An 8701-nucleotide genomic window follows, 5' to 3' on the forward strand; every position below is an offset into this window, starting at 1 on the left:
AACTATTAAAAAAGGTTCAAACATTCACTGATGCTCCAGAAGGAAACAAGATGCATTAAGAGCCGAGGGGTGAAAACTTTTGAATTCAAATATCAAGGTAAATTGTACTTAATTTTTCTGCCGGGAAACATGCAAGTATCTTCTGTTGGTTCCAAAGGGCAGTACTAAATGAAAAACAATTATATTTAAACAAAATAAGAAAAATTGTGACATCTTCATCCTGTTCAAAAGTTTTCACACCCCGACTCTTAATGCATCGTGTTTCCTTCTGGAGCATCAGTGAAAGTTTGTACCTTTTTTAATCGTTGTGTTTGAGTCCCTCAGTTGTCTTAAGTGTGAAAACACAGATCTCAAAATCATTCAGCCACTGCTGGAAAGGGTTCAAATATGCAAAAATGCTTGAAAACTGATGAATCTGCAGGAGCTGGAGGATTTTTCTGAAGAACAGAGCTCAGTTTAACTGCTCAGGACAAACAAGAGACTCATGAACAACCATCACAAAACAAAAAAACAGTTGTGGATCATCAGGTAACCACACACAGTATTGAGAATCAATGGTTCACATACTTATGAATGGGGTTATTATATATATATATATATATATAAAAAAAGTTATTAGGAAAAAGTGCAACATTCCAACACTCATGAAGAAAAAATGGTAGCACTTTATTTTACAGTCCTGTTCCCCATGTAGATATCATGTACTTATTATAGTATTTGCAATAACTAGGTACTAACCCTGATCCTACCCCTAAACCTAACCTTAACCCACCTTATATTACCCAGTATTTTCTTAGGAAAGGACACAGTAAGTACGTAAGTGTACATACTGTAAAATAAAGTGCAACTGAAAAAATTATAAAAAAGTCTAATTAAAGAAGTTTAAATCTATGATAATTTATATTTTAAGCATCCTTGGGGATTGAAAAGTTGAAGAATCACACTTGTATGATCATACTGAACTCCATTTGTGAGACTGTGAGATTTATGTTATCGCACTAACATCTGACGAAGACGGGCGCGGTGCTAAAATCTCATGGAGGAGTGTAATGTTCGATAACAGCATATTTGTGTTGTAAATTTCTATTATATTAGTAATTCTGGGACAGGTTAACTTCAGGCCATCTGTATTCAGGATGATGTGGTGTATTGTCAGTACAACCATTGGTAAAATGATCAAATACTTCAAGAACATGTCTCTGTGAAGGAGGACAGGGAGTGGAGGAGAGATGGGGAGTGTGTGTGGTGGAAATGGAGATTAGCACTCCCATTAGTAATACTAACTGCCCTGTGTTTGGGTGAATGGTATAAACAGTCTGAGAGCAGATGACTAAGTTCCACTGTGGGTTCATTCTCAGCAGATAACAAAAAGGATGACTGAAGTAGTCTTTATTGTGGCACGTTTTTGTTGATAAGGACAGTAAAGAAAGGACAAGAAATTATATAGTGAGAAAGAAGGGGGAACGGAACGCAACTGAGGCCAAAATTGAACATGTGTTTTCTGCATGAGCACCATGGGTCATGGGTCTGGAATATGTGAATTAAACACTGTCTTATGAGTATTTTGTTGTTTTCATGAAATAATAACAACACATTTAACGCAAACCTAATGAAAATAGACAAAATATTATAAAATAAAATAATGTGTGCATTATATATATATATATATATATATATATATATATATATATATAAGCAGAGATAAAAGATGATACATGTAGAGCCATGCAACTTTATGATTGTACCAGTGGTGTTTTGTATCCTGTTTTGTATTTCCCCCCCAAAAAGTCCCTTGAATCATAATCTCATAGGTTATAAATCCCATACTTTGTACTTCAGCTATTGACTACCTTACCTGTATATGTTTATCTTTATTTATTGTTTAATTAAAATGACTTTTAAAATGAAATCTATCCTATCTGTTGAACCCAAAAAGAGACGCTGTAATCGCTTGCATTCTTCTGCCTTCCACGGGCTGTGTGAATGACTTTGCCAGCTATGGCTTGATCCTTTCTTTCCCTTTCATTCTCACAAATGTTCTCTCTCACTTCTCTGTTCCCAAGATCACATGTCCGTCTTTTGATCCGTGCAACTCAGGAAAAACAGCACAACAAAGTAATTCTAGATTCAGCGCTTCAGAAGCCTGTTAAAGATCTTGACTTAATGTCCCTTTCTCTCTCTCATTAAATCTGAGTGTATGGCTCATTGACATTAAGTGTCTATGTGTCAGAGTATGGCTGAGAGATGGATGGATGAGAGTATGAGGCAGAGATAAGAAGACAGAGGAAGGTGACAAGTAAAGTGAGATACGATTCTTCATTCAGTAAGGATAAGAAATGTGATTTGGAGTATGGAATGCTATTTACATGATTAAAATGTCTTTAAAATGGACATTGTAAAAACATGGTGAGGTTTAATGAATGAACTAAAGTGTTCCTGTTGCTCAAAGAAAAAGTGAAACATGGCACTTACAATGGTTAAGGTCATTTGATTCCCTGAGAAACAGGAACGGATAAACAGAAATTTGTTTATACACTCTAAAAAATGATGCCAATTTGGGTTGAAAATGGACCAACTGTTGATTGTGATTGTGTTGTTTTAACCCAGTGGTGTGGCATTTTGAAGCCCGAAAAAAATGCATCCATCATGAAAATAATCCATATGGCTCCAGGGGGTTATGGCCTTCTGAAATGAAGCGATGTGTTTTTGTAAGAAAAATGTCCACATTTACAACTTTACTTTCTTCAGAAGGCCTTTATTAACCACCTGGAGCTGTATAGATTATATTTTGATGGATGGATGGATGGATGCATTTATTTTTCAAAACAGGCCCCCCGTTCACTCCCATTATAAAGCTTGGAAGAGCCCAGATATTTTAAAATATATCTCTGATTGTGTTCATCTGAAACAAGAAAGTCATATACACCTAGGATGGCTTGAGGGCGAGTAAATTATGGGTTATTTTCGTCTGCTCACCAAGGCTGCATTTATTTAATTAAAAATACAGTAAATTCAGTAATATTGTGAAATATTATTACAATTTAAAATAACTGTTTTCTATTTGAAAATATTTGAAAATGTAATTTATTCTTGTGTTGGCAAAGCTGAATTTTCAGCATCATTACTCCAGTCTTCAGTGTCACATGATCCTTCAGAAATCATTATAATATGCTGATCTGCTGCTCAAGAAATATTTATTGTGTACAGATGTACAAAATATTTGTGTACAATATTTTTTTTCAGGATTCTTTGATGAATAGAAAGTTCAAAAGAACAGCATTTATTTGAAATATAATCTTTTGTTACATTTTAAATGTCTTTACTGTCACTTTTGATTGATTTAATGCATCCTTGCTGAAAAAAATATTAATTTCTTTAAATTCTTCTCAAAAAAATAAAAATAAAAATTCTTACTGACCCCAAACTTTTGAACGGTAGTGTATAATGCTACAGAAGCTTTGTATTTCAGATAAATGCTGTTCTTTTGAACTTTCTATTCATCAAGGAATCCTGAAAAAAAAAAGTACACAACTGTTTTCAACATTGATAATAATAATAAATGTTTCTTGAGCAGCAAATCATCATATTAAAATGATTTCTGAAGGATCATGTGACACTTAAGACTGGAGAAATGATGTTGAAAATTCAGCTTTTCCAACACAGAAATAAATTACATTTTATATTATATTCCAATAGAAAACAGTTATTTTAAATTGTAATAATATTTCACAATATTACTGTTTTTAATTAAATAAATGCAATCTTGGTGAGCAGAAAAAACTTCTTTTAAAAAATATTAAAAATCTTACCGATCCAAAACTTTTGAACGGTAGTGTAAATATATATATAGTAGTCAAAACATTCACATTATACATACTCCATTTTTTAAATATATTGAATATTAATATAAAGGCATATTCTGGGTAAATTAGTGGCCTGTTGTCAATTACTACAGAAAATAAAGTGACCCATCCCTCAGTAGGCCCCAGACTCTTTCGATGGAGTCTAATCTAGAATATTTCTTTAAGACGGTGAATCGCTCTTGTTAGTTGAAATGTGAAATACCTAACCAGTGTTTAGGGAAGAGACAGTACATTAGAGTGTGCCCTATTACATCTTCATGTGTCTGTGTCCGTGTGTTGTGTATGTGCACACTCATCTCTCGCCTCTCTGCCCCAGATTACTGGCAACAGCCCCAATGTCTGTGCTAAAAGTCACGTCGCGAAGAGAGAGAGATGTGGAGAGAAAGAGGGGGAGGTTGAAAGAGGGGGCGTGAGAGGGCACGGGGTGCAAGACACAGGAAGTGGAGAAAGATGAAGAGACCAGAGACAATGAGATGTACAAGGGTGCTGAGGCAGAGGAAAGGAGAGAAGGAAATGCAAGCAGAGAAGAGAGAGAAGAACAGAGGAGAGAGGGAGAGGAGGAACGTGGGAAGAGCAGGAGGGTCCAGGGCGTGTGTATGTGTGTGCGTCTGGCACTCACAGGCGGAGAGATAGCTTGGGTCAGGCTGGCCGGACGTGTGTGTTTGTGTTTGGCTGAAGAGGGATGTGAAACCAAGAAAGCCCTTACTGGCTAAGCTGAGAGTTGGAACGCAGCCATCGGTGAAATGGACATGAATGCACAAATTATAACAGTCAAGAACATCTCCCTCAGAAGCAAACAGATGCGGCGTAAAGTATCAGAGCGACCGGCTAACATCTTAGTGTGGGGTACAAACACAACGCTGGAATGATAACAGCTGACTGTTTTCGAGCGAGATGCAGGAAAGTCAAAACGCTCAAGGTTACAGCAGAATCCCAAAACAGGATGGGCCCTGCTTAAGTTTAGCCCGCTATCTAGGGGGCTCTTGAGCAGCGATGCCCTCTGTTTGGCACCAGGAAGTAAACAGACGTCTGTCCTGAAAAATACTGAGGGGGCTTGATATGAGCGACTCATCCATGATCTATTTATAAAAATCAAGCTTATGTGTAATATTTATTATACATATATACATTTTTAATAAAAAATATCAAAAATGTACTTCTATATATATAGAGCTGGGTAGATTACTTATGAATTGTAATCAGTTACTGATTACAAATTACATGACAAAATTTGTAATCAGTAATATAATCTCTTATTTTTGGTAACGTAATCTGACTACTTTTGGAATACATTTAGATTACTTTTGTACTAACCCTTATTTGATGTCACATAAATTGTAGGATAATCTTGTACTATTTTGACAGATACAAAGAAAAAATATAGTCCAAAAAATATATTCTATTCACCAACAAGAGCTTCAACAGATTCTTTTTGAAGTGCAATGTATGGACTGTTAATACTTCAAAATACTAACACTAATGTACCTGTTAGTGTTTGCTGATAGTAACACTGAATAAAACAAAATCACATATTATGATTTTAAAACAAATTTACTTAAAATTAAGTAAATTTAGAAAACAGCAACATTACAAAAAAAATATAATCTTGTTGCTGACAACATCTTGCTGCCATTGTGTAAATAATATGCAACCATGTAATCCATAAAAAAAGTAACTGAATCTGATTACGAGTATTTTAAAAAGTAGTTTACTCTAATTACAAGTACTTGATTTTTGGAATCTGATTACATAATCCAGATTACATGTAATCCATTACTACCCAGCTCTGATACACATACATATATATTCACTCACTGGCCACTTTATTAGGTATGCCCGTTCAACTGTGCTCGTTAACACAAATATCTAATCAGCCAATTGCATGGCAGTATCTCAATGCATTTAGGCATGTAGACATGGTCAAGACGATCCACAGAAGTTCAAATTGAACATCAGAATGAGGAAGAAAGGTGATTTAAGTGACTTTGAACGTCGCATTTCAGAAACTGTTGATCTACTGGGATTTTCAGGCACAACCATCTGTAGGGTTTACAGAAAATGATCCAGAAAAGATCCAGTGAGCAGCAGTTCTGTGGGCGAAAATGCCTTGTTGAGGTCAGATGAGAATGGCCAGACTGGTTCAAGCAGATAGAAAGGCAACAATAACTCAAATAACCACTTGTTACCACTGAGATCTGCAGAAGAGCATCTCTGAACGCACAACACATTGAACCTTGAAGCAGATGGGCTACAGCCACACAGGGTGCCACTCCTGTCAGTTAAGAACCGAAAACTGAGGCTACAGTTCACATGGGCTCACCAAAACTGGACAATAGAAGATGTTGCCTGATCTGACGAGTCTTGATTTCTGCTGCAACATTCAGATGGCAAGGTCAGACTTTGGTGTAAACAACATGAAAACATGGATCTATCCTTACTGTATTAGAGGTTCAGGCTAGTGGTGGTGGTTTAATGGTGTGGGGGATATTTTCTTGGCACACTTTTGGCCCCTTTCACCAATTAAACATTGTTTAAACACCACAGCCTACCTGAGTATTGTTGCTGACAATGTCCATCCCTTTATGACCACAGTGTACACATCTTCTGATGGCTACTTTCAGCAGGATAACATGCCATGTCACAAAGCTCAAATCATCTCAAACTGGTTTCTTGAACATGACAGTGAGTTCACTAAACTGAAATGGCCTCCACAGTCACCAGATCTCAGTCCAATAGAGCAACGCTGGAATGTGGTGGGAGATTCACATCATGGATGTGCAGCCGACAAATCTGCAGCAACTGTGTGATGCTATCATGTCAATATGGACCAAAATATCTGAGGAATATATCCAGCACCTTGGTGACTCTATGCCATGAAGAATTAAGGCAGTTCTGAAGGCAAAAGTGGGTCTGCAAAGTGTATCTAATAAAGTGGCCAGTGAGTTTACCTTTTAAGTGGTCAAAACATACTAAAAAAATATCACTTTTAGCAGGCTCCATATGAGTGATTCATCCATGACCTATTTATAAAAATCCATTAGGCTGAACAACGTAAACATGGTCTATTAAAGATCAGCATTTCCTGCAGGCTGTTGATGGCACATCACGACATCATTTGCTTTCCGAAAACGTCAACCTTTCCTTATGGACCCCGCTGACTGAGAATTCCTACTCTCTGAGAGTCACTTCCTGTCCCCGTATTCCAGTGTCCTCGTGGCCAGAGGAGCGCTGCAGTCCCCTTCCTTACTGCACTCTAGAGAGGCCATCGGTCGAGGAACAGGGAGAAGGGGCCATTATGGCAGGAGAGACAGCGGTGCTGCGTTACATGATGAAGGTGCTGCTCCACATTGTTTCCAGTCTGAAAGGCTGGACTGTCACACCCAGGGTGAGGAGGAGCACTATAAGAGACTAAATTTAGAAAGAAAATACCAAGCATTCTTATGAGGACTTGTGTTTGTTCCTGTGATTATGGATACATGAATGCTTTAATATGATATTGCATAATACACTACTTCTGAAAGTTTGGGGTCAGTAGGATTTAAAAAAAAAATACTTTTATTCAGCAAGAATGTGTTAAATTGATAAAAAAAGACAGCGAAGACATTTATAATGTTACAAAATACTTCTATTTCAAATAAATGCTGTGCTTTTGAACTTTCTATTTATCAAAGAATTCTGAAAATGTATCACAGTTTCTACAGAAATATTAAAGGCTTAGCTCAACCAAAATTTTTTAAAATGTCATAATTTACTCATACTTATGTTGTTTCAAACCCGTAAGACTTTCGTCCACCTTCAAAACACAAATGAAGAAATTTTAAATGAAATCTGAGCGATTTCTGTCCCTCCATTAACAGGCCATGCAACTACCACTTTGTCGCTTCAAAAAGTTCATAAAAAAAAAAAACTAATCCATGTTAATTTAGCTGTTTAGTTTAAATTTTCTGAAGGGAACAGATTGAATTTAGACATTTATTCACATAAAGTTTGACCAAAAATGTTCATTTTTGGGTGAACTAACCCTTTAAGCAGCACCACTGTTTTTAACATTGAATAATAAGAAATGTTTCTTGAGCAGCAAATCAGCATATGAGAATGATTTCTGAAGGATCATGTGACACTGAAGACTGGAGTAACGATGATGAAAATTCAGCTTTGAATTTTGCCATTACATTTTAAAATACAAAATAGAAAAGTTACTTTAAATTGTAATCAGGGTAATTATCATTACCTAAAACCCAAGCATTACTTAAAATAATATTTTATATATATATATATATATATATATATATATATATATATATACATATATATAATATAAAATTTTATTTCATCAAGTTGCCATGTTGTCTCATTTTCATTTAGTTTAAGTTGAAGCACTAAAATAGCTAATGCTTATAAATAAGAATGAATACTATATAGGCACATTTAAAATAATAATATTAAAAATGTCAAATATACAAAAAATGTAATTCAAATATTAACGAACTGTAAGAGTATATTAATGATATTAAATAATATTTCACAGTATTAATGCTCTATTGTATTTCTGCTTAAATAAATGCAGCTTTGCATAAGAGCATAAGAGACTTCTTTCAAAAACATTTTTAAAAAATCGTACCGATCCCAGAGTTTTGAACGATAGAAAAAAAAAAAAAGTCATACAGATTTGGAACAAACATGAGGGTGGGTACATGATGACAGAATTTCCATTTTTGGATGAACTATATTAACACAGCATATGTCAGAAACAAAACCTGGCATTTACTATACACTGCAAGTTCAGTTGGAAAGAGTTGGAGTTTCAGTTCCGGCAACAGTGAGAGTGCAACCAGGCT

Source organism: Megalobrama amblycephala, linkage group LG16 (genome assembly GCF_018812025.1).
Source record: "Megalobrama amblycephala isolate DHTTF-2021 linkage group LG16, ASM1881202v1, whole genome shotgun sequence".
Taxonomy (NCBI): Eukaryota; Metazoa; Chordata; class Actinopteri; order Cypriniformes; family Xenocyprididae; genus Megalobrama; species Megalobrama amblycephala.